Source organism: Pectinophora gossypiella, chromosome 14 (genome assembly GCF_024362695.1).
Source record: "Pectinophora gossypiella chromosome 14, ilPecGoss1.1, whole genome shotgun sequence".
NCBI classification, from domain to species: Eukaryota; Metazoa; Arthropoda; class Insecta; order Lepidoptera; family Gelechiidae; genus Pectinophora; species Pectinophora gossypiella.
Window position 1 is genome coordinate 13,009,310 of NC_065417.1, and position 25,785 is coordinate 13,035,094.

Sequence of the window (25,785 nt, forward strand, 5' to 3'; positions counted from 1 at the left end):
TTCGTACGAATTTGCATCGTACTAGTGTTTGTAACAAATTTGTCTACGACGACCAAGTATCGCTTAATGTACGCGCTCTCATAGTACGTATTGGCATAGTATTGGCATACCTACCATAAATAAGCCATCGATAAAAAAAGGATTATTCACTCAAGATGAATTCGTACAAAAAAAACATCCACGTGAGAGCTTAAGTTCATGTTGTGGAAATATGAAAACCTGCAAACGGTGAAAGAAGGAAAACTTCCGCCACGATAAAAGTAAAAGTTCATACAACTGCTATGTTAAGTTCAATTAAATTCAATTTATCTATTTCTTAAACAATGTCACATTGTGTTCTAACTTACAAGATCCCACTGCTGGGCAAAGGCCTCCCCTTCCTTTTTCCATTTTTCGCAGTCCTGTGCGTACTCCGGCCAGTCCCTCCGGCAAGCATCCAAGTCGTCACGCCATCTCTTTCCAGGTCTACCCCGACGCCTGTACCCGTCATGAAGCACCCAATGCGTGACGATCCGTGCCCACCGCCCTAGGTCTGCCAAAGCGCGATTGAGCGTAGTGTGTTAGGTGTCAAACGAATTGATCGAGTAATTAAAAACACAGACTATCAACATAAGAATTATTCAAATTATGATAAATAGTATAAATAACTAATCAATTCACGTTTATCTTATTAAATTACTTAAGTTTTCCAAAGTTAAATGAAGCTGACACACTGCTCGCTAGTATACATTGGCACTTCACAGAGCTCAGACTTAGGAGTTGTATCACCTGGTCTGAAACTTAGTTACAAATGGCGACGAGACGGTAACTAGCGACGAACTGTGACCATTGGCTTGAACAATTTGGGTCACTATCCACCTACTCGTTGGTTGAATAAAGTTTTATCTATCATGACATACTTAAGCTTCGTTCACACGGCGACTGTACAATTAGATATTTTCACGTGTTCTTGTGTAAACAGTAATCAGTTTTTTTACATTGCCACTGCTAAATTCGATAAAATCTCATATACGTTATACGGGAAATACAATGCTCTGTGAACGTAGCCTTAGTCTAGAAACAGCCTATTATGTATAATAGTCAATTTGGATTGTCAAAATAGGAGGAAGTCCATGCACGCACGCCCGGTTTTGACGACCTTAACGATAACATTTACGTAAGTACTTTACAACATACAAAATAAATCATTTTTAAGTTCTAATTTTTAATCAAAATCGTAAGTCATTGCCAGGGTTTCAACGGCTTTAAAATCGTGGGTAAGTATATGGATTTCCTCTAAGCCGATTTTTCCCGCATTGACTATCATCATCATCAGCCCACTAACGTCCCCACTGCTGCGGCACGGGCCTTCCCTATGGATGGATAGGGAGATCGGGCCTTAAACCATCACGCGGGCCCAGTGCGGATTGATGGTTATTAACGACTGCTAATGCAGCCGGGACCAACTATAGCATTATAGCATTGGCATAAACTGCCTATATACGTCCCACTGCTGGGCACAGGCCTCCCCTCAATCAACCGTAGGGGGTATGGAGCATACTCCACCACGCTGCTCCACTGCGGGTTGGTGGAGGTGTTTTTACGGCTAATAGCCGGGACCAACGGCTTAACGTGCCCTCCGAAGTACGGAATCATCTTACTTTTTCGGACAATCAGGTGATTCAAGCCTGAAAAGTCCTTACCAAACAAAGGACAGTCTCACAAAGTGATTTCGACAATGTCCACATCGGGAATCGAACCCGGATCTCCAGATCGTGAGCCTAACGCTCTAGCATTGACTATAACAAACAATAAACACGGCATATTCATTTATGGTACATTTTATCCCTGAAACTATTAAGGGGAAAAACTACCCAGAGAAAATCTTTTTCACTTCAGTCTTAGCACTAAACACGCTTGTAGTGAAACTGACATGACAAATTTGTTTCTCTAGACATGACACAAACTGGGTTATATTCATTTATTACAAAATGAATTAGACCCGGCAAAGGTACCTACGTAAAATATGCTGGATTATACTAGGCAAATTAAAGATACGTTGTTATGATAACTGTCGCAATATCAAGTATAAAGTAAGATGATTAATTGTTTTTGTAATTGAAATTACGAATGAGTATGTTTTTGCCACCTCCGATACAACACAGTGGCAAGTATTCAATCAAAAGGAAAACATCATGTAACACGATAATGATAAAATTTATCGACCAGTCATAATGGACCATATTGAACAGCCCTGTAATATCCGTTGTATCGGCTCGTAAAGAAAGCTCTATCTGCAATAACGTTCACAATTCTTTATACTTACCTTTTGTACGAAGTACAAGGTATTGTAGTACTGTCATGGTCTCCTTTCTTCCATAGTAATGTATGTAATATTTACGTATTTATATATTATTATAATCATTGTTTTTAATATAATTTATCTAGGTATAAGTATTTATATTTTTCAACATTTTATTTTTTATTTTGCACTGTCTTTACCGCTACACTTTTCATTAAATATATATCCTATACCTAAAGGTTTCCTTAGCAATAACGCCGCCTGTTGTACTACCAATTTAATTATAGTACTAATGTATGTTTAATGCGATTTTAGTGCAATAAAGAGTCTTTGTATTGTATTTTATTTGTAAGTACTGTTAAAGGCTCATGCGTACCATATATCCACGTCACGGCATCGGAACGTGGATATTAACGTCGATATTGTCGTGAAACGTCACTATTCGCACTAGTCTTTGGCAGCTCATGAGTGACAGATATAAAATAGATATATCAACTGGGCTAATAATATACGTATATATCAGCATCATCATCATCTTCTCCCTAGAATAATCCCGTTTTTCACAAAGTCCGCTTACAAGATTAAGACAGGTCCGGTTTTTTAAAGAAGCGACTGCCTGTCTCCTTCCAGCCCGCGAAGAGAAAACCAGCCCAATACAGGTTAGGTCAAATACCTCCGAAAATGCATTTATCGGGAATGTGGGGTTCCTCACGATGTTTTCCATCCACCCCACGTGATAATCATTTATGATCAAAACATGAATTCGAAAACAAATTCGACAATCATTGGTTTAGGCTTATGTTGGATTCGAACCTGCGACCTGAAAGTTAAAGGCAACCGCTCTACCAACTGGGCTACCACGGCTCCACGGCCGGTCATATCTCACCATAGAATCAAATATATATCTTCAGATCACTCCTCACTTGCTGAGCGAGAACCATTAGAATAAATGACAGCTAAAAAGGAGTTGATAGAATGAAATGTACGATGTGAAATACAACGTGAAAAAGAGAGAAAGTAAGAGTCCTTTCATTTCGTTGGTCTATGTTTATATGCAAAAATATTTTTACTACGAAGCCAATTCACATAAAATCAAATATATTTTAATAATATTTTAAAGAATTAACATGTGCATTATTATCTAGTATGTATGTGGCTTAATGACGATACATAGATCAAAGAATTTCGCATGGGCAGGACAGGACTTAGTGGTGTAATGGTTAACACGCTCGCTAATGATAAGTGCGAATTTCGCACTACACCACGTCGCCGGTACCATAGACTTCCACGTCGAGGGACCCGTGACGTGGAGATGTAGAGACGCCCGCTGGCTGTAAGTTCCTATACATGAGAAAGTACTTACGACTCACGTGTAGAATGACATTTGACATTAGCAAAGCTACAAATCGTTATATGACCTTCTGTAACGTAGATTTTTATTACTTATTTATTTGATTCAGGTTACTAAGGCCCATACAATATATAGCTTAACATAAGAATACATACAACATTATAATTATAATTAAAATAAATTATTTAAGGTCGCACGTGTGTCGGTATTCTACAGACTGCACTTCGGGGAGTGTGCCCGCGATCTAGACGAGCTCATTCCATCACCTCCCAATTATCTTTCTATTTGGTGGATATCCCAACTATTCACACAAAGCGCTTCGCATCGTCCTTCATTATGCGCACTGCTATGGAGTGGAATTCTCTGCCGTCTTCTGTATTTCCGAATGCATATAACCCGGGCACTTTCAAAGCCAGAGTGAACAGGCACTTTCTGGGCGAGCGAGCTCCATCGTACGTATCGTCAATGCCTTCGGGCAAGTCTGGGGCCAAGAGCAAACCCATCAAAAGTAAAAAAAGGGAATTTTTTGTTCGTCTTCGCCTCTCTGAAGCGTTGGAATACCACTCACTCTGGCCAGAAGTCCACGTGAAGCAGATCAGCAGCGAGTGTGGTGAAGACACGAAACTTAAAAGACCTAAAGCTTGTAGGCCTCTCAAACTTGAGGAGAGTAACCTGCACCCGCATCGGCTTCGCTACATCAGCCGCTTGGCGTCCTCGGCGCGTCTCCTTGATGTGTCGGATGATGTCCGCGGGTTCGGTATCCCGAGGGAAGCAACCACGAAACCAACCAATCACGAAAATGTCAATTTTCACCATAAGATTCATCATAGGTATCTTAGAAATTCGTATCAACAGTGCAAGTTAGGTTTGATTACTTACGGCTCTGTCCACCACATTAGAGGTAATATGCATGTTCATATATGTATGACATAGTTCAATATGCAATTTTACCTAAACAATAAAAACCATCTATTGTCCCTATAGAGGTTAACCAAACGACCTCATTGTATCGACTGGAACCACCTGCGTTACGATACCTTCAATAATGTTCCCACATTTCCATTGTATTGTTAGGGATTCAGCAATAAGCCGACGTAATTAAAGGTTAGATAAGACGGATTTAGGCACTGAAACCTAGTTCTTTGTGTATACTAACAGATATGAACTATACTTATTAATGTCATGTATACACAGTGAAATAGTTCATCATAAACAGCTTATATACGTCCCACTGCCGGGCACAGGCCTCCCCTCAATCAACCGGAGGGGGTATGGAGCATATTCTACCACGCTGCTATACTGCGGGTTGGTGGAGGTGTTTTTGTTACCAACGGCTTAACGCGCCCTCTGAAGCTCGGTTAGGCAGTGAATTAGTTAAGAAATAATAAGTTACTTCTATGCTGGACTAAAAGTAAATAAGTGAATAATTTATTATCAAAGTCCGCATACATGAAGTCTTTGATGAGAGTGGAGGAAGAGAAGGTATTACGATTTTTGTGACGTAAATAATACGTATATAAGACGTAGACTACACTGTTAACCGTCTCGAACAAGGAGCGAGTATACTTCTGCGGTATTTGCCTATCCCAACGGGAAATAGACCTAATCTTATAGATATGTGTACATTCCGTAAAAAAAAATATCCTACGTCCAGTTCTTCCTAAGAACTCCATAACGACACGGCAATACTTTACTCCAGTCCGTTACAAAACAAAAACATTCTTACCATGTGCCGCTTAACGCGTAAGTGCGTGCGAGACGCAATCCGTACGTTCTCTCCCTTACCCTTTACTAGAGCAAGACCCAGAGGGTAAGGTTAGCGACCGTTACCATTCTAATTCGTAGTATTATTCTTTATTCTACGCCCCAGTAGTTACTTAAAATAATGATAAGTACTCTATGGTAACACAATCTCCATTTTTATCATAATGTAACAAGAATATAACACTAACTCCGACTTGATATGAGTATGACATACACTTAGCAGTACTTAGGTGTCAGACACACGCTTTCTCGCCAAGTTCACCTTGTAACTAGAATAACAATTATTCCACCAACTTAGTGTCTAATTGGTTAAGTTTCCACCGACATGAAATGGCTACTCCGAGTTTAGTGGAACAGACGTTTTAACGTTTCTATGGTGAGAGAAACGTTGTATATTTATAGAATACTTACCACCTTACATATAAAAAAAATAAGCCAAGGTTGCCATGGACGTAGGTTTAAGTATTAGACAGCCAAGCAAAATTGAATCCAATTATCATACAATTCGACAGATTATTTTTTATTTGTAAGGTGGTTAGTTAGAAAAAGAGTTTTTTTTTGACTTGATTTATTATAGATTTGCCGCAGATGGCATTAACTACTTGGCCCGCAGATGAGTTAGAAAAAAGAATGTTCGAAAGAAAGGCCAGGTCAAGGGTACTCCGGCTATCGTGCATGAAGACGATGATGAGAGTGGGTGAAACACAAACTCCTCGTCAGCTATGTCTGTCCCATATAATAGAGGGCGCGCCTATCGCCATTCATCATCACCAGCCCATTAACATCCCTACTGCTGGGGCACGGGCCTTCCCTATGAATGGATAGGGAGAACAGGCCTTAAACCACCACGCGGGCCTAGTGCGGATTGGTGGTTATTAACGACTGCTAATGCAGCCGGGACCAACGGCTTAACGTGCCTTCCGAAGCACGGAGGAGTTCGAGATGAAAACTTTTTTTGTGGTCACCCATCCTTAACTTCAACAATCGCAGACCGAGCGCGTTTACCGCTGCGCCACCGAGCTCCTCTTTTGCCATTAACCAGGCATAAATCTTGGAAACTACGTGATATCATCTATCATTCAAACATAAATTCAAACTCATGTAGGTAGTTCTTTTAAGTATTTTTTTTTATGTTAGAATGCACTAACCCGCTACTATTATAAATAGTAAAGTTAAAGTAAATACGTGAATAAACAGCAATTACTCGTAAAACGTTCTCAGAGAGGTCTTTTCTCGCCCTCTTTCGGACCCGTCATTTGGGCCAAGGAGGCAGTCCATTGAATTAATTCAAATTGATCCACTTCCAAAATGATCGTCTGTTACCCTTAATCCCAGTTTAAATGATAATTAACCCTGGGGTAAAGACTCTTTTGAAGTTAGACCAACCATTTCTGCAATGCCTCTTATAAGAAAACTATTTGTGTAGTAGCTTACACACTACATTATTTTATTTTAATTAACAACTTGGCCGGAACTACATCTGATATCTGTCATTCTATCGATATCTGTAAGTCTTCTTCTATCGTGCGGGATTACCAATCTCATCAGTCCTGTTGTCATTAGCGAGCCGTAAAGAGCTGACATGGCTCATGTAACGACAACTTTTTTACATAGAGGGGTTAAAAGGCCACATCGAAACAATTCATCTAAAAAACAATATTGCTATTTGTCATTTCGCATTTACTTTTATATGCACAAACATATCGCAAAATTGCTTTTTAGATGAGTTGCTTTTAACTGGCCTTTTTAACCGGAACAAGGAAAACAGGACGCATTTCCGCGAGGTGTCAAGTTGACTCGAATGAGGAGTATAGCTCCTTTAGTGAGGTTACACTGAGGATATCACGGGTAAATCTCCGGACACAAACGACTTGAACCCTCATAACCATAATATTATGAAGAACACTAAAAATTGAGTACGGTTATCTCACAATGTCATAAATTTTCCTATAAGTATTATTTATTTCGTTGACCAATGTGAGTTGGTGACACAATAATTAAGTAGTTACTTGGCTTTTACATAATTGTGTGTCCCTACAAAGTGTTCACCAACAACTGGAGGTCTCTCTAGTTTGTATAATTGCTTCTCTATTCTTAAATTACTTCTAATTCTGGAAATTGCTCATTTAAGGAACTTTAGGGGCATGACAATGTTAGAAGCGGCAGTGGCCCCGATTCCTGCAGACACCGCCTAATTTTATTTAAAGTTATATCCGTCATTTTCATATCCGTCGAAAAGGAAAGGGACGGATGATTCACAGCTCTTAATTTTAGGAAGAATGAGTGAATGAATGATTAACCCGGGCGAATCAAAAGGTACGTCGCTGGTATGCAATCCGTTTGACGTGCTGTCTACTTAACTGTGTCGGGTTATTGACGGATGTAAAATTTTTAGACGGTTGGTTTAGATTTGTGCTTAAAATTGACGTGTGTTCCATAAATTTTATGCTTGTCGATTACCCGTCCCTTTCCTTTTCGGCGGATAAGAAAATGACAGATATAACTTAAAATAAAATTAGATGGTATTTACAGGAATTAGCACCATTTTCATTTAAGTTAACAAACAAAAGAAAATTAAAAAAACACAACTTTTTTTAGTAATTTTTTTTTGTTTGCCTTTTATGACTTACAAAATACAGATAAATACATCAAAATCAACCGCCTTATTAAAAAAAAACGTGACAAAATGTCGCACTTATTAATACTTTTTTTATTAAAATTCGAAAATAAGTTCAATTGAAAAAAAGAAAACGTTTGTTGTCACCTTTAGATCTGTCTTTATTTATTAATTAAAATTTCATAATTTATCTTTGACCTAGGAAACTGCCTAATTTGGAACGAAGTACCTACTTATAAAATAAAAATAATAAAATTCTTTATTTTGCGTTGAAACACTATTATTATTCACAGTAGTACTATAGGCATACTATTTGGACGACCGACCACAGCCCACTTTCGCACTAGGATCTAACCTGTATTGCGGAAGCAAAAGCGCGTCAGGCTATTTAGATGGATATGATGCACCATTATGGTGGTGACCAGCCCGTCGCCCATCATGTAAGAAAGGACACATACATTAACATTCTCCACGTATATTAAGAGTTAGCAACGTCGCCAAGCATTGTATTGAAATGGCTACGTTGCCAAGTGACTAAAGCATCGCCAAGTTACCAGCTATACATTTAAATATCTCTATATATATTAAGAAATTATTGTTTGTATCTCCCTATCCATCCAAAGGGAAGGCCCGTGCCCCAGCAGTGGGGACATTTATGGGCTGATGATAATAATGTATATTAAGAGTTGGCAACATCGCCAAGAATTGTATTGAAATGGCTACGTTGCCAAGTCACCAAAGCATCGCCAAGTTACCAGCCATACATTTAAATATGAACTGTTTGGCGTGCCGTCACCAGCGACTATGGCACATTCCCTAGAACATAGCAAAGAAATATAATCAAAAGCGGGTTTTACTTCAATTTAAAAAGCAAACGTATTTCTACAGAATAAACTTCATGTTATATTGCTAACACAAACCTCTTAGAGCAATATCCTGCCATAATATAACTAGCCAGGACGTATGAATAGCAAATTGAAACTGAATAAGTTAAATACAAAATATTGCAGGGTAGTTGCATACTTCGTATCATAATACAAGTTTATTTTCGTTGAGGATATGAATGGCTTTATAAACAGCCTCCATGATATAGACCTTCGGTACTTACCAAGTTTGATTCCCGGTGAAACACGTGAAAGAAGACCTGATTGTCAAAAAATAATATGTTTTCGTATTTCGAATTCGCTCCGTATTCCCGAATTTTTTTCTAAAGTGGGAATTTTCACGTTGTAATAACCCTTTAATAGTAAGGACAATAGCTATTTTTCCAAAAAGCCAAATTAAACATTTCATTTACAAAAATTCTGCTATTTAGCATTTGTTTGACATAAAACGATTCCAAAAACAGTTTTCTAGTTCTTTCTTCCTGAGTTTAATAAAGTTTTCTCCAGCTGCGATTGAGCGCTTGGAAAGGTACGTTATGTTAAGGGTGTAGGGACCCTAGTCTAGTTCTAATCCATTATCTAGATGGTGTACGTATAGCGGCTTCAGTGTAAAACGGAAATAAATTAGTTAACAAAACTTTTTTTATATGCAGTTTAAAATAATAAGTAATAAAAAGAAAATTTAGAGTACTTAGCTGTGGGACGTATACACAGGTTGTTAGTGACATCGTAACTAAAACTTTGAGGGATGATTCGGGCCATGATTCTACACCGACAAGAGCGTGGCTCTTAAATTAGTGAGTGAATGTGAACTGGGAGTGAATATCCGCCGCCTTGTAGTAATAAGGTTGATTGCATTCGACATAAGGGACGTATGCAATCGGGTAAAATAGCATAATGACCTTCTACGAGATTGGAGGACTTCGTGTTTTATTTAATGTATTTAAATTTCAATTTTGAGTCGCTTGTAGCAGTGGCACTTGTATCCGACTAAGCTAAAAGGAAGGGTTAGAATTTTAGCTGTCTATGTATGTATATTCACGGCTGTCCAATACCCGGCTATACAGAATATTCTCTTGTTTGGTAGTTTTTAACAACGCAATTATTATCATAATCCGTAAAATCCGAATCCGGCACAGGCCAATGATTGTCGAATTTGTTTCCGAATTCATGATTGGGTCATAAATTATAATGACGTTCTCAGCGGTGAAGGAAAACATCGTGAGGAAACCTACATTCCCGAGAAATGCATTTTCGGAGGTATGTGACCTAACCTATATTCGGCTGGTTTTCCCTTCGGGGGTTGGAATGTCAGACATGCAGTCGCTTCTGTAAAAAATCGGACCTGTCACATCTTCAGGTTAGGTAAGCGGACCCCGAGAAAAACGGGATAATGGTTGAGGATGCTAAGGGATGATGATTATTATTTCCGTAATCAGGAGTCCTGTGCCCAGTAAGTTTATACTGTAAGTATAAATTCTACTTATATAGATAGTTATGTGTTTTTTTTTGTATAAAAGTTTATCTCTCTCTCTATTTAAGAGCTGCGCTCTTGTCGGTGGAGTAACCGCCAAAAAAATAAAAAAAAAGTTTGATAAAAGAATAAATATTTATGATAGAAGGACACCACAGCAACAATACCAAAACATCAAACCGAGAAATGAGTTCGATAAAAGCACCCATTAATGAACAATTTACGTAATTTATTACGCAATGTATGCACATTCACTCTCGAAATACATTAATTAATTTCATAAAGCGTATCCATATATGAATAAATAAATCCCCATATTGCTTAAATTAATCCGAAAATAGTGTTTATTAGCAAACATATTCATGCATCAAACAGGACATGCAAATGAACACATATTGTGACGATGTAAAATATGTTTCACAGATTGCCTTTTGCATTTAATACGTAATTTATACTTTGTGTGCGGACACCGAGGTAATTTGCTAAAATAATTGTATAATTTACATACTTATTTACAATTTTCAACACAAACTTTATTAATCCATGAAGTGTGAACTGGAAATTATACAGGTGTTAGTGACATCGTAACGAATACCAAAGGGGACGATTTAGACCATGATTCCGAGTTGATATCAAGTAGAATTTCCTCTCGGAAAATTCATGAAAATTTTAGTGCTTTTTTTTCAATTATCAGTTCCATACTTTTGCGAAGGAAAATTCCACTTGATAACTACTCAGAATGGTCTGAATCATCCCTCAAAGTTTTCGTTATGATGTCACTAACTCTCTGCACACTAATTACAATGTTTTTTTAGGTTCTTCTATCGTGTGGGTTGTGAGGTGGACAACCAACCTCAACAACCCTGTTCACTGTTGGCGGTGCCTGGCAGTGTCATGCTCGCTGTAAATAACGAGATATATATAAACTTATTTCAATAGCTCATAACTAACATGACAAATAACGCGACCATAACACTCCAAAATGAGCGAATCAAGTTTTATTTATCGAGGTAGCAATGAAGTTGGTTCAGTTATCGCATCCCGCGCGATATATTTTGCTATGACGACAGCGAAGCTGTGTCTACAACGATAATATCGTACGCCTATTGGTCGCGAAATTCGCCGCGACGCGACGCGTGCGATAAGTATCCCATGCCGCAATGTCAGGTAACTACTTTCAAACCGGCGAAACAACTTGTTTGAGACTATAACTTGCAGTATCATTATAAGTTTGAAGTTTACATTCCCGTGTACAATAGGGATGTGGTACAGAGTAAGGATGCGACATCGTGACTACACTCATTACTTCACTCCTGAATTAGACAAGTGATACCTAATTAAAATTAGCGAATAACTCTAGGACATACTACATAAACATAAACAGCCTATATACGTCCTACTGCTGGGCACAGGTCTTCCCTCGATCAACCGGAGGGTGTATGGAGCATACTCCACCACGCTGCTCCACTGCGGATTGGTGTAGGTATTTTTACGGCTAATAGCCGGGATCAACGGATTAACGTGCCCTCCGAAGCACGGAATCAACTTATTTTTTCAGACAATCAGGTGATTCAAGCCTGTAAAGTCCTTACCAAACAAAGGACAGTCTCACAAAGTGATTTCGACAATGTCCCCATCGGGAATCGAACCCGGACCTCCAGATCGTGAGCCTTACGCTCTAACTACGAACTACGACTAGACAACGAAGGCTGTCACTCTAGGAAACTAAAATAATTAATCAAGCATTATTAGGCAAATATCTGATGTGCACTTTATATAAAACACCTCGGTTTACATAGACATTACACATTGACGTTATCGTACACGCGTATCTGTGTGTGTGACGTCTGACACCCATACGATTGAAGACTAAAGAAAGAACGACGGGGGTGAGATTAACCCAGCTCAGCCGCTGGTGGGGAGCGGAGAGTTACCGTTCTATACGTAGTATTATTTCTTATTCTATGCTACTAGCAGCACTAGATAAGGTGTGCTCCCCTCAAAAATGTATTAAGTATGTATTTAACAACCCAATGCGCATTACATACGATTCTTAGCCGATCCGAGTCCGTCAATGACGGATCCGATGTGGTCGTAGGACTATTTTTATTGCAGCTCACGCACTTCATCCGACAACCGTCATCTGATATCTCTAAGTATTTTTCTACTATCCGTCGTTCTCAGACCCGGTTCGGATAGGAAACTGGCCAAGTCGAACCTTAGGCTACAATATATTATCTTAAGTTATACATAAGAAGAAATTATACTTTGTTGTTATAAATTTTCAGGACTGGCCGTTGAACTTGGCAGCCATTTAGATCTCGCTTCTTTTCTCGTTGAAGTCAATAACCAAGGCATAGGTATATCATAATATTTTGAATAGTATCATAATACTTTAACGGCCTCCGTGGTCCAGTAGTTGAGAGTTGTACTCACGATCGAATCCAGTTTGGTTAGGACATTGCAGGCTGATCACCAGGTATGTCCGAAAGTAAGATGATCCGTGCTTCGGAAGGCACGTTAAGTCGTTGGTCCCGATTACCTACTACTAAATAATGTAAGGGCCTTTGGCGGCTCAGTAATAACCCTGACACCAGAGTTGATTAGGTTGGTCATCCACCTCACAACCCACACGAGAACTTGGCTCTCATTTCACATTTATGTTTTTGGTGGGGTATTTATTACTCCATCCAAAACATAAATTGGTGGGAAACCACTGCCCTATTTTTCCCCAAAAAAGTAGCATGGAAAATGCTGCACTGACAAGAGCGTGGCTCTTAAATTGATGGTGGTGGTGATTTATTACTCCTAGTCCCATCCTTAACCCCTAACTCCAAGCAAGTGAGATCCATGCTGAGGGATCCACGTAATACTCGTATCACAGATAAGTTACCGGGCAACTAATCATCTCCTATCTTTTGAAAAATTCCTAATTATAACTTTACCTATTTCTTCAAACCGAAGCGAGGATAATCTCAAGTATGTGCCAAATTCGGAATTTGAAAATTTTTCCTTTGAAAGTGAGAGCAGTAAGTACGTGTGACGTAATCTTTCGTGGAGTTACCCAGGGACAAAATGGATTCGAGTCACGAGGACCCCTATCCAACTTATTTGCTATCCTAATAGGCCTCCGTGGTCCAGTGTTAGAGCGTTGGGCTCACGGTCTGGACGCCCCGGGTTCATATTCTGATGTGGACATATATTTTGTGATATAGTCCGAAAGTAAGATGATCCGTGCTTGGGAAGGCACGTTAAGCAGTCGGTCTCGGCTACTATTTACTTAAGTATGTGTAGTCGTTACAGGCTAAGAGTCGAATTTGTTTTCGGATTCATGTTTGGATCATAAATGATTATCCCCACATTCCCAAGAAATGCATTATCGGAGGTATGTGACCTAACCTGTATTGGGCTGGTTTTCCCTTCGCGGGTTGGAAGGTCAGACAGGCAGTCGCTTCTGTAAAAAACCGGACATGTCGAATCTTCTGGTTAGGACCCTGTTAAAAACGGGACAATGCTAGGGAGATGATGATGTGTAGACATTACAGGAGCCATGAGACGGGCTTTTGGCGGCTTAATAGTAACCGTGACACCAGGGTTGATGAGGGGTTGATGTCTCTGGTCACCGACTTCACAACCCACACGAGATAGAAGCAACTGCTCAACCGATATAAATGTAAGTTGTCATAGATAGATCGAAACTCAGACACGAACATAGAAATAATCTCTCAAATAAGTGTTTCAAACTACGCAGTTATAACCGAACGGCACAGTCTCACAAGAAGAAATTATATTTTTGACAAAATGTCCCCACAGGAAATCGAAATAAGAGCGGTTATTGTAAGCCGAAAGCTCTAACCGCTAAACTACAGAGGCCGATGATTCTTTAATAATCTGTGGTCGATACTAATATATTTATAGGGTAAGTATGAACCTTAAAATTATTATACCTATTTACAATCATTATTGCAAAACCTTATCTTTAGTCATTGCTTTGAAATAAGACGATATAAATCCTTTAGTTACCAAATTTAAATTCAAATTCATAAATATGTTTATTCAGTAGGTAACATAGTTACACTTTGAATTGTCATTTTTTACATAACGTGCGTCTCATCCGCCTAAAACTACTGCAGCTTCTCACAACCTGTATAGTCGGGGAAAAGAAGCTACAAGAAAAATCTCGGCATAGGGCCCTAGACGTTGCATAACCTTATGCCAGCACTGGTAAGTTCACGGCGTTCGTATGAATTATGTAACTTTGAGGAAAGTGTACGCATGGCCGGATCAGGGTAACCACAGAACGGAAGCGTGGTTAAATTAAATTGTTATTTTGAATCTTAGGGTTGAATATCAAAATACAGTTTAGAGAGACGAAAATAGAATGGGAAAACTGGTAAAGGCGTTTTCGAATGCTTTTTTTTAATACCTCTCTCTGGGCGGTTGAATTTGCGATTTAAATATGTTTTAAAGATCAAGAGTACTCTAAACCGACGAGCATTTATAAAGCCTGATGAGTGTGGAAGAAGCGAAGGTGATGTGTCAGGATCGTAGTAAGTGGAATTATGTCTCTGCCTACCCCAACGAGATATAGGCGTGATATTTTGTATATGTGTATGTACTACAATAATTCATTGACAAAAAAAATGGAGAAAAAATATTTTATCTGCGCAAAATAATCGCAGACGACATCATTCTATTGCTAGACTTTTCGAACATGCTCGCAGTGATAAGGAACTTTACTAGCCTCGTTCTATATGTTTTAATTCCCCTAGTCTAGTAGAGAAGGGTTCTCCAAATCATCATCATCATCATTATCAGCCGTACGATGCCCACTGCTGGGCATAGGCCTTCCCCAAGGATCTCCACCACGATCGGTCCTGCGCTGCCCGCATCCAGCGGCTTCCCGCGACCTTCCAGATCCCACCAGATCGTCGGTCCACCTAATTGCGGGGCTACCCACTGAGCATCGTCCGACACGTGGTCGCCATTCGAGAACCTTTCCGCCATCGGTTCTCCTCGCTATGTGTCCTGCCCACTGCCACTTCAGCTTGGCAAATATCCGAGCTATGTCGGTGACTTTAGTTCTCCTGCGGATCTCCTCATTTCTGGTTCTCCAAATATTTAAACTTAAACACTCTATATTACAGTTAAGTGTAGTGTTGTACCCGTCAACCCAAGGCATTTGATCCATCAGACAGATTTCCAAAACAAATTGAAAGCTTTTGTTCAACGACCTTCTACTAATCGCATCGTTTGTTTGCCACAAGCGAACTAATCCTTCGCTAAGTTACTCTCCTTTGTTTCACTTCTATTGTTTAAGAATTACAATTTGAAGTTTGATTGTTGAAAAATAAATCGTTTAATTATTTATTTCAAAAATCGTATTTAGAGCAAAGGCTCATTTATTTATTAAGAAAGAAAACATAGAATCACTCCTGGGGGGTTAAAATGGCCACATCGAAGCAATTCATCTAAGAAAGCAATATTGGAATTTGACATTTACGCATATAAAAGTGTCACAAACAAATGTCAAATTTCAATTACCCGAGCAACGAGTCGCTTTCCTCACGTGAAAACGATTGTAGCTAAAATATGGCACCATTGTCCAACCCGAAAGTGTCATAAAACACTAACAATATTTTTACGACACAAAAGTGTCCACTACACAATAATACATTTTAGAAATAACAGACAGAATGGTTGCCTAAGAAAAGATATTCTTCTTAGTGATGAAAAGTTCTCACTTGTTTCGTCGGGTTTAAGGTCAGATAGGAAAAGGCAAAGTAGATAAAAGAAGACATTATTGTATACATTTTTTTTAAGTCGTGGACCCAGAAGATGCAGCAACTGGCCGCACGTTATTAAGACTCCCACGTGCGACCTTTAAGGCGTGTTACAGCACCCTGCTGCGGCACGGTGGGTGATGAGGATGGTATCCCAACGTGCCGGCAGAGTAGAGAAATGATTGGTGATAACGATGATAAATTACAGGCAAGCAGCAATATTTATAGTTTATTAATAACACTTCACAGACAAATTCAGAAGTAGAGGGCACAGCCAGATCTAAACAGTATAATACATTTATGTTGTTCTTATGAAGGTCGGGGATGCAATGAGTCAGTGTAAAATGAAAGGAAATGCGGAATAGAATGAGAATTTCGTAATTTAAAATGATTGACGGTCAGAACGAAAGGCCAGATATGTGCAGAGTTTGTACTCTGGTACACTGATGTGTCGCTATGGAGCCGGAAGCGTTTGCCTATCGACGGTGCTCACCTGCCATACCCACACAGACTTTGGTACGATTTGGAGATACGACCATCTAGCTGTAGATATACTATAGCCCCCTTCATTAGGTTTAGCCCACGGAGCACCGTGGTGTCCAGGGTGTGGCCGCTGTAAGTACCATACAGCTTTGGAGCCTTTTTTTGGACGTGACTTATTGTAGATTTGCCGCAGATGGCATTAACTACTGGGCCGGACGTACGAGGAGCCACTAATGAAGAGATTCAGGAGCTTCGCACTACTATAGTAGCCATGCGAGCCCCAGTTACACCCCAAAAAAACGATAAGGTATCTTAGAACATGTTTCTACGAAAAAGTAGCTAATAAAATACAAAGACAAACGTCATTAACATTAGTTACAAATACAGACAGACAAACCTGATTCTAAAGAAATAATGTGATTTATTTTATACACTTTCTAAATAAGTTATTCAGATTAGATATTTCTTATTTTTAATTAAATTGTCGATGAAAGAGTGGCTACGAAAATAGCTTTGCAAATGACATGGCGATCAGTCTGTAAATAACAACCGGGGTCGCGTTGCCTGGCAACCAGTTACCCTTCGAAGTTTGAAGACGAGACGGCCAATTTTATTATTTAAATTAGCATTAGATATTTTTTTATTCGATTTACCTCTAATTATTGAATAAGGAATAAATACTACGTATAGAACGGCAACTCTCGTAGTTTTAACTCAACCCCCCTCCCCCGCGCCCACACCCCTCGCTCTTACTTTAGTCTTCAACCGTATGGGCGTCAGACGTCACACACACAAACGTGCGTGTACGATAACGTCAATGTGTACTGGGGGGCTAAAATGGCCACTTTAGCAATTCATCTAAATCCAAATCATTTCCTGAATTGCGAGCATTATTGAAGCAATTCTGCTATTTTTTGGTAAAATGGTCGCATTCTTTAGAGGATCTGCAACAATTCAATTTATCTTTGATTCATCTGCTGAATCAGATTGCACGAATTTATTGCCATACGAATAAAATAAAACCGTAACTTTACCGGAATTTTACCGGTAAATTTTATTCTATTTTTTTAGATTATTTGAACAAGGTGTACATTAAAAATGTGTTAAAAAGCATTAAAAAAACATATTTATCAATAAAAGATATTAATATTAATCAAAACAAACGTAATTATGGATTAAAACAGGATAGGTACTCGAAAGAGACTAAATACATTATTTTTATTTTTCTTTAAATGGCAATAATTTTATTACATTTTTAAAAAATGGTTGTCAAATATGGCGGCACCGGAAAGTCAATGTCAACAACAAAATGTTTTACTTTCCATGTACCTAATTTCTAGGTTTTTAAGTTCTAAGCGGCTATGTTTTAATACAAAATAAATAGTAAATGTAACGGTTGTAAAATGAACACAGAAGAATTTCATGGAGTGGCGGCATTTCAAATTGTATCTACCTAAACAATATTCAAACCATATAGGTAGTACAAGTTGACGGAATTCAACCTGTATTTAAAAGTAAGTATCCTATTAATTATACATACTGTTTCCTATACGAATATGTTAAACAATATCTATCAGTATATCTATGATACCTCAAAAGAGAATACTCACAACAGTGAGTACATATTGTACGTAATTTTTTTGTTAAAGTGCACGTAACTCGCGTCGAGTAAAAAGTTGGGTTCAGTATTGAAAATTATTCGATATAGTGAGCTGAGATGGGTAATAATCATACATAAATAGCCTACCAATATACGTCCCACTGCTAGGCACAGGCCTCCCCTCAATCAACCGGAGGGGGCATGGAGCATACTCCACCACCCTGCTCCACAGCGGGTTGGTGGAGGTGTTTTTACGGCTAATAGCCGGGACCAATAGAATATATTAGGTAATAATCAGTCATAGAAAAAAGAAACTATCATGTCTTGACTGGCTTTTTTATTCATTTTTATTTTTGCTGGCTGTTTGATATTTATTTAACTGTCATTCAGTCATTAAAAGGTTTCTCCTTTGGGGTTCTCTTCATAAAACACCACAGATAGATAGATAGATAGAACGTTTATTTGCATGAACAGAAAGGAAGGAGTCGGGCTCAGTTCCTATGATTGAAGTCAAAACAGTAGGTCTTAGTAGATCACAGATAACTTAAAAACCACGCTGTTTCTGTTTCAGCTTGGTGTAGCAGCTTGAAGTGAGTTTCAAGACTTATGTGGATGAAGTATGTGGTTGTTCTACACAAAGAAGTCATGATCTCCCCCACCGTGGCCAGCCAAAACATTTAAAAGATTGTACTCCGCATCGCACACCTGAAATTAAATAGTTTTAGTACTTAGCTTAGTGGGTTTATTTGCAATTGTTTAATAAGGAACTAATTAAATAAACGATTAATATAATACATTGTTTTATTTTTTGTATGAAATAGCTATATTTGGATATAAAACAATGAAGTAATATTACTTAGGATATTAGCATATTAATGCACACTTTTGGAGTGTTGATAGAATGTTACCATTTTCTATTAAAACACTGTACTGACAGTGTTACTTGTGATTCTACCTGCCCCATACGATTGTTGTTTAAGGCCAGAGTCACCACTCTTATGCAGTTTGACACACTGGCCTGATGCATGGAAACATGTGCACTAGCTCCTATACGCCTCTAGTATGAGCCATAGGCATACAAACTCAAGTGTACTTAATAGGTACCTATAAATAAGTAAGCACTTAGGTACAATTTTTATATCGAATCTTTTCACTTACCTTATAAATAGGGCTTATATCACACCGAGGCACTGGCAGATAGTGTTCTTTTTCACTCATTAACAAGCCGTATCAAGCCTAAATCCGCCGTGATTAAATTATTTGTTGATTTTTTTGCAAACACTTTCCCGCTTTTTACAAGATGAATTGAAAAAAGTTACTCTTGACTAACTTCTAAGAATTCAGCTATTTGACGTTTGCAATTCATCTTAAAGTTGGCCATTTTACGACTTTCCATAGAGAACTGTCAAAATGGGCAATTCATATTATGAATCGTAATATGAATTGAAATATGAAAATCTATAAGTGGCCATTTTACGATTTGCAATTCAATTCCTAATATGAACATATTATGATTCATCAAAAGTGGCCTTTTTAGCCCCCCTGTTTTTAAAACGAGGTGTTTACCTAATAGGACGTAGTCTACCTAATAGGACGGGAGTAGAAGCGAGAGGTTGGTTATCTTTTGCTTCTTACATTTCTTGTATGGGTTGTGACCGATGTATTACTAAAATCGTTCATCGTTGATGTATCATCATGCTGTCATATCGATGACCGAGTTCACGAACCGACGGGTCTTTATTAACGGTTGGGTCAGGAAGCAAATGATTGAGAAGTATTTCCCGTTGTAGGTTTATATGCCGTCTCTATGTTAAGGAATACTGGATCGACGTAATATAATCACAATAAAGTTATTTATTTAGGTAAAAACCCAACAACCACCTTAGAATAAAAAAAAAACAATAAAAATAATAAAAATAATACGTCATTATAGAATTAGTTATTATGTACCATCATCTACCGTTCCCGAGTCGGTGCACGCTCGACCAGTGTTTTTTAAACCTCTCATCGAGGTCATCGTTAATACGCGATGAGATATTGATCTCATTCTTGGCACCACTCACCCGGACCCAGTGTGACGCAATCCGAGAGCGAAGAACTGCAAAGAAGTCCGGGACCCTGGCAGACGCAAACATGCTTTTTGCGCTACAAAAACGGGGAAGATATACTTATGACATCACATTATAAGCACCACCACCACTACATTTTCCAGCAAAGGTTTCCTATAATAACAATATATTTACTGTACTGTTTCGGCAATCCCGAATTAACCTTTTCGGGCTGACAGCTCTGCCTTCCAATAAACAGGTAAGTACATTAAATATTCTTGGGGTTTGAAAAAGATTAATGGAAATTCATGATTTATTATCTACGCTGCTAATGTGAAATTTACTTTAGTACCTACCAGGAGATTTATAAACAAATTACTCGTATTATTAGTTCTTTCGTATAGGTACCTACGCAGATAAATTATTATTGTTAATAATCATCATCATCACCAGCCCATTAACGTCCCCACTGCTGGGGCACGGGCCTTCAATATGGATGAATAGGGAGATAGGGCCTTAAACCACCACGCGGGCCCAGTGCGGATTGGTGGTTATTAACGACTGCTAATGCAGCCGGGACCAACGGCTTAACGTCCCTTCCGAAGCACGAACGAGCTCGAGATGAAAACTTTTTTCTTTTGTGGTCACCCATCCTATGACGAGCGCGTTTACCGCTGCGCCACCGAGCTCCTCAATTAATAATAATAAAACACTTTATTGTACACAAATTTACAAAACATGGAACATACATAACACAAGCATACACACAACATACATGTTACAAAAAACAACATAACAACAACATATATGTTTAAGTACATTGTTTTCATTAATCTTGTGATGGATGTAACTTTGACTACCCAAATGGGATATGGTCGTTTATGTTATGTTACATCGCCTTGTGGTGAGCTTGTCGAATGATCCCATAATGTGGGTCAACCTTCCGCAAATTACATGGACTTGTTTTGATTTGAAACCGAGTGTGGGGGCAAACACTTCGGTCGATTGAGTGCGTAGAATTTTCCGACTCCAAACCATTTCATTTCTCTATGTAGACAGAGATGGAGTCATGTGTAAAAAAAAACGAGATTATCTTATACAAGTTGACTCACAGATTAACAAAATCCACTTTGCGCCAGAGTACTCATTAGGACAATTCAAACAAAACGAAACTCGGAGTTCTTGCGTGATTTCATTTTCGAGATTCTATGATCGCCTGGTACCATCAGACCCGGGATTCTAAAGTCATGTCTAAGAACCTTCTCGCCAATACCACCTAACAAACAAAAAGAACCGCATCCAAATCGGACCATCCGTTCTGGAGCTACGATGGCACAGATAGACCGACAAAGGTATGAAATTTATAATAACTCTCGTAGCGGAGCGTCGAAAAATAATGTTCCTAATGTTAACGTTCATTTAAGATTATTTTTTTTGAGTTTTGTTTTTTTTTGTGTCGAACGGCTTTCCGTTTTCTCCTACTATTGGGATATTTTGTTCCATTAGTTCTGTTAATAAGTAGTTATGTTTGACAGTATGAATTTAGGGTTGAATTTAAGGTTCATAATCATAATTGATAACAATACAATCAATTAGTCGAATCTACTATATGTCCTATTTATTTAAAAAAAAACAATAAAATACAAAAACCTAATATACATGGCGACAGAAGGCTACTTCATTCAAACAAATACCTCAACAAAGAGGCATTCTACTGAGTTCGGGACATTTAGTTCCTAGCTAGATTTAATTTCAATGGATCCCAAAAATACCAGGTGCGACCTGCAAATCCGGAATTTTAATTAAAGGTCCTCTTTAAACAAGAGTGTGGAAACTACGCACAACCAAATAATACACTACGCGAAGCACTACACAATAAATTTAGCTAGTGGGTTAGGAAGTAGGCTAGTTTCCAACTAGTTAAATCAGTTACTCTTTACTAAACGTCAAAACACGAAAATATTATGGAATTTCTATGAAAAAGCCTCGAAAAAGCACACTGTGACGTCATAGAAAAACGTGATAAAATGTCTGATTTATTATTACGTTTTTCTTTATTAACATTCATAAATAAGTTAAAAAGAAAAAGAAAATATTTTTGTTAGTTTTAAATCTGTCTGTTTATTTTGTAATCAGAATTTTATAATTTATCTTGACCTAGTACACGACCCGACGACGACGATTTAGATTATTTCAACGAAGAAAGCAACCATGTCGTTCTCGTTCCCGCCAAGAAGCCATGTCAGAGATGTGAAATGTCATTAAAACGTACGTCATCTCAAAACTGTCACACGCGTAATGCCTATTTGATTTGGTTCAGCGTTCGTCGTTCTGATTTGATTCTGTGATTTCGATGAAATATCTACCTAAACTTGATGATAGCGCATAATACTCGTATAGAGATGATAATACCATTCACCGCGCCTTAACTGAATTCTCAAATAAGTAAGTATAATTTTGTTACTTTTTGCGAAAATACTTTCATATGGTACTGTGGCATATCTCTTCTTCTCAGACGACACCCTGAGCCGAGGTTCGCACGTAACTGAGCACCCTCAGGCCTGTTGTCTTAAATTTTGTATGTATCAGGTGACAACCCTCAGCGCTACCCATTTGTCCGGCCAAGCAGTTAATGCCATCCACGGCAAAACTACAATAAGTCTCGTCAAAAAAATAACTGTGACATAATATCTTAATTTGCATCAAGAGAAAAGATTTTTCTTACTATTTCAAAACAATATTTCAAAAATAGCATTTAAAGATTTAATTATTAATATTATGCAAAACATTCGGAAAAGCCTTATTAAGTACTTACTTTATGTATTTTATTTATTGTTTTGATAACGAACAAATTAATTCCTATTTTAAAAAGTCAAGTAAGGCAGTGGTAAAGTAAAGTAAGTGGTGGCGATGGCATTAATTTAAGCTTTAAGGAGTAAGGGTGTAAGTGCACTGTCTGTCTGGCTCACACGCACGAAGCATATTATGGTTAGGTTTTTTTTTATAATTTATAACTTTTTTTTAATATAATCATAGTTTATTTATTTTATTTATTTATTTATTTTATACTTATACAAACTTATAAACTAAAAACAATAAATCTCATCAATAAACCCCAAAGGGGTCTTGATGAACATTCCGCTTTAAAATTACTAAACTTTACTGAAACTAAAATTATAATTATTATGTATTTACTTAACTAATTTAACAATATTGTAGATTGATACCCACTACGCGCCACAACAGATACCGAGTGCGATCATCAGGCCGGCTGCAAACCTGTTTCGCACTAGCTGCTCACACCATATACAGGGTGGTTTGCGCAATAATGTTTTTCGGCCCACTGGAATACAACGTATACAACTTAATTTTTGTATGCGGTGTCCGGGCTGTGCTCACGGTCTGCAACCCGCGGAGGTCCGTGTTGCTCTATGTCTGCAACTGACATTAAAAGAGCAATAAGTTGTCTAAGTTTTTGTAGACTTGAGAGATTCCGTGTATTTTCTAAAGCCCTATAATTAGTACCTATATAACTTTCTTTCATCTTTATAAAGCTTTATAATACCTACATTTTAGATATTTTGTCAATTGATATAATACACCACTTTTTTGTAAAAATAATAAAACATAGTTACGGATTGAATAAAAAGGTACTTATGGGTTTGTTTATGAGTTTTATGAAACATATACGTCTCACGTTCTGGGCACAGGCCTGGGTAGGTTTGTAATACCTACAGCTCTGTAATATGTGATAGATAATCTGACAACATGATATTTTTATAATTATTTTTATATTATTACTTAATAACATAACCGTAAAAACACCTTCACCAACCCGCATTGGAGCAGCGCGGTGGAGTATGCTCCATACCCCCTTCGGTTATAATAAAATAATAATAATAATAATAAAATATATTTATTTACCAAAAACATTTTTAACAAGTTACACAAAGAAACAATATAAGTTGAAGTTATACATAGTCAATGCTTTCCTGCCTTCTAAACTAGGGGAACCTGTGTCTTAGGAGGCAGGTTGTTTGAGGGGAGGCCTGTGCCCAGCAGTGGGACGTATATAGGCTGTATATGTTATGTTATGTATGTTATTACGTAATGAGTATTTAGCTATCTTTCTTAGGTACCACACTTTGATGTTAAATTCTACATTTTGAGGGTTCATTTAATATTACAAACGCGTAGAAAGGACTTGAGTAGAGTACACGTGCGAAAATAGCTGGAGGTAGTATTTGAGAGGATTTAGAACCTTAAGGGAATCTTTGTAAACTATTCGTGAACTAACTTTGATAGGTTAGACATATTCATGATCAAAGTTGAGATTGTGAGCAACTGAATAAGTGATGCGTACGCTCGTAGATATCCTTTATAGGTTTGGAACCGTGGTGGTATGTACATACATATACGCCTGTAATATAGAATAAAGAATACTTAATACGTAGGTATCAGGCCTCAGCAATTCGTATTATTTAATATTACGAATTTTTTTTTTTAGATTTGAGTCCTAACACACCCCGGACACTTCATGCAAATAACCTCGTTTCACACAGACACTACACATTGACATTATCGTACACGTGCATCTATGTGTATGACTTCTGTCACCATACGATTCAAACAGACACTACACATTGACATTATCGTACACGTGCATCTATGTGTATGACTTCTGTCACCACACGATTCAAGTCTAAACTATGTTCGAGAGGGGGTGAGGTAAACCTAGCTCAGACGCTGGTGGGGAGCGGAGAGTCAAAAATTTAAAAATTCAAAAATATCTTTATTCAGTAGGTAACATAGTTACACTTTGAATCGTCAATTTTTACATAACGAACGTCTCATCCGCCTAAAACTACTGCAGCTTCTCACAACCTGTATAGCCGGGGAAAAGAAGCTGCAAGAAAAACCTCGGCACAGGGCCCTAGACGTTCTTTAAAAAATAAAAATAAACATAAAATATTGGTATACAATTGAGTAATTTAGCTGCCTAATATCAGTTCTCAGACAGTTAATCTCATGCATTCATATCTTCTAAATAATCACTAACTTTATAATAACCTTTTTTGTAAAGTTTTTGTTTAACTACTGTCTTAAAACAGTTGAAAGGCAAATTCTGAATGTCAATGGGAATCTTATTGTAAAAACGTATACATTGCCCCTTAAAAGATTTAGTAATCTTATGTAATCGACTGACTTGTAAAGCAAGTTTATTTTTATTCCTGGTATTAACAATGTGCCGATCGCTATTTTTTGCAAATAATCCTATATGTTTGGAGTTGCCGTTCTATACGTAGTATTATTCCTTATTCTATGGTCCTAGCAAAATAATGAGACGAATTGAAGGAAACGTTTTACCACAATGCGATGTTATTTTAGAAATGAGCATAATAAGCTTATGTTCAGTGGTAAGATGGTACATTACCATCCATATTTGAACTATGAGTCTTTTCTTTTTGCGAAAGCATTTTTTTTTTGGAACCGCTTACTT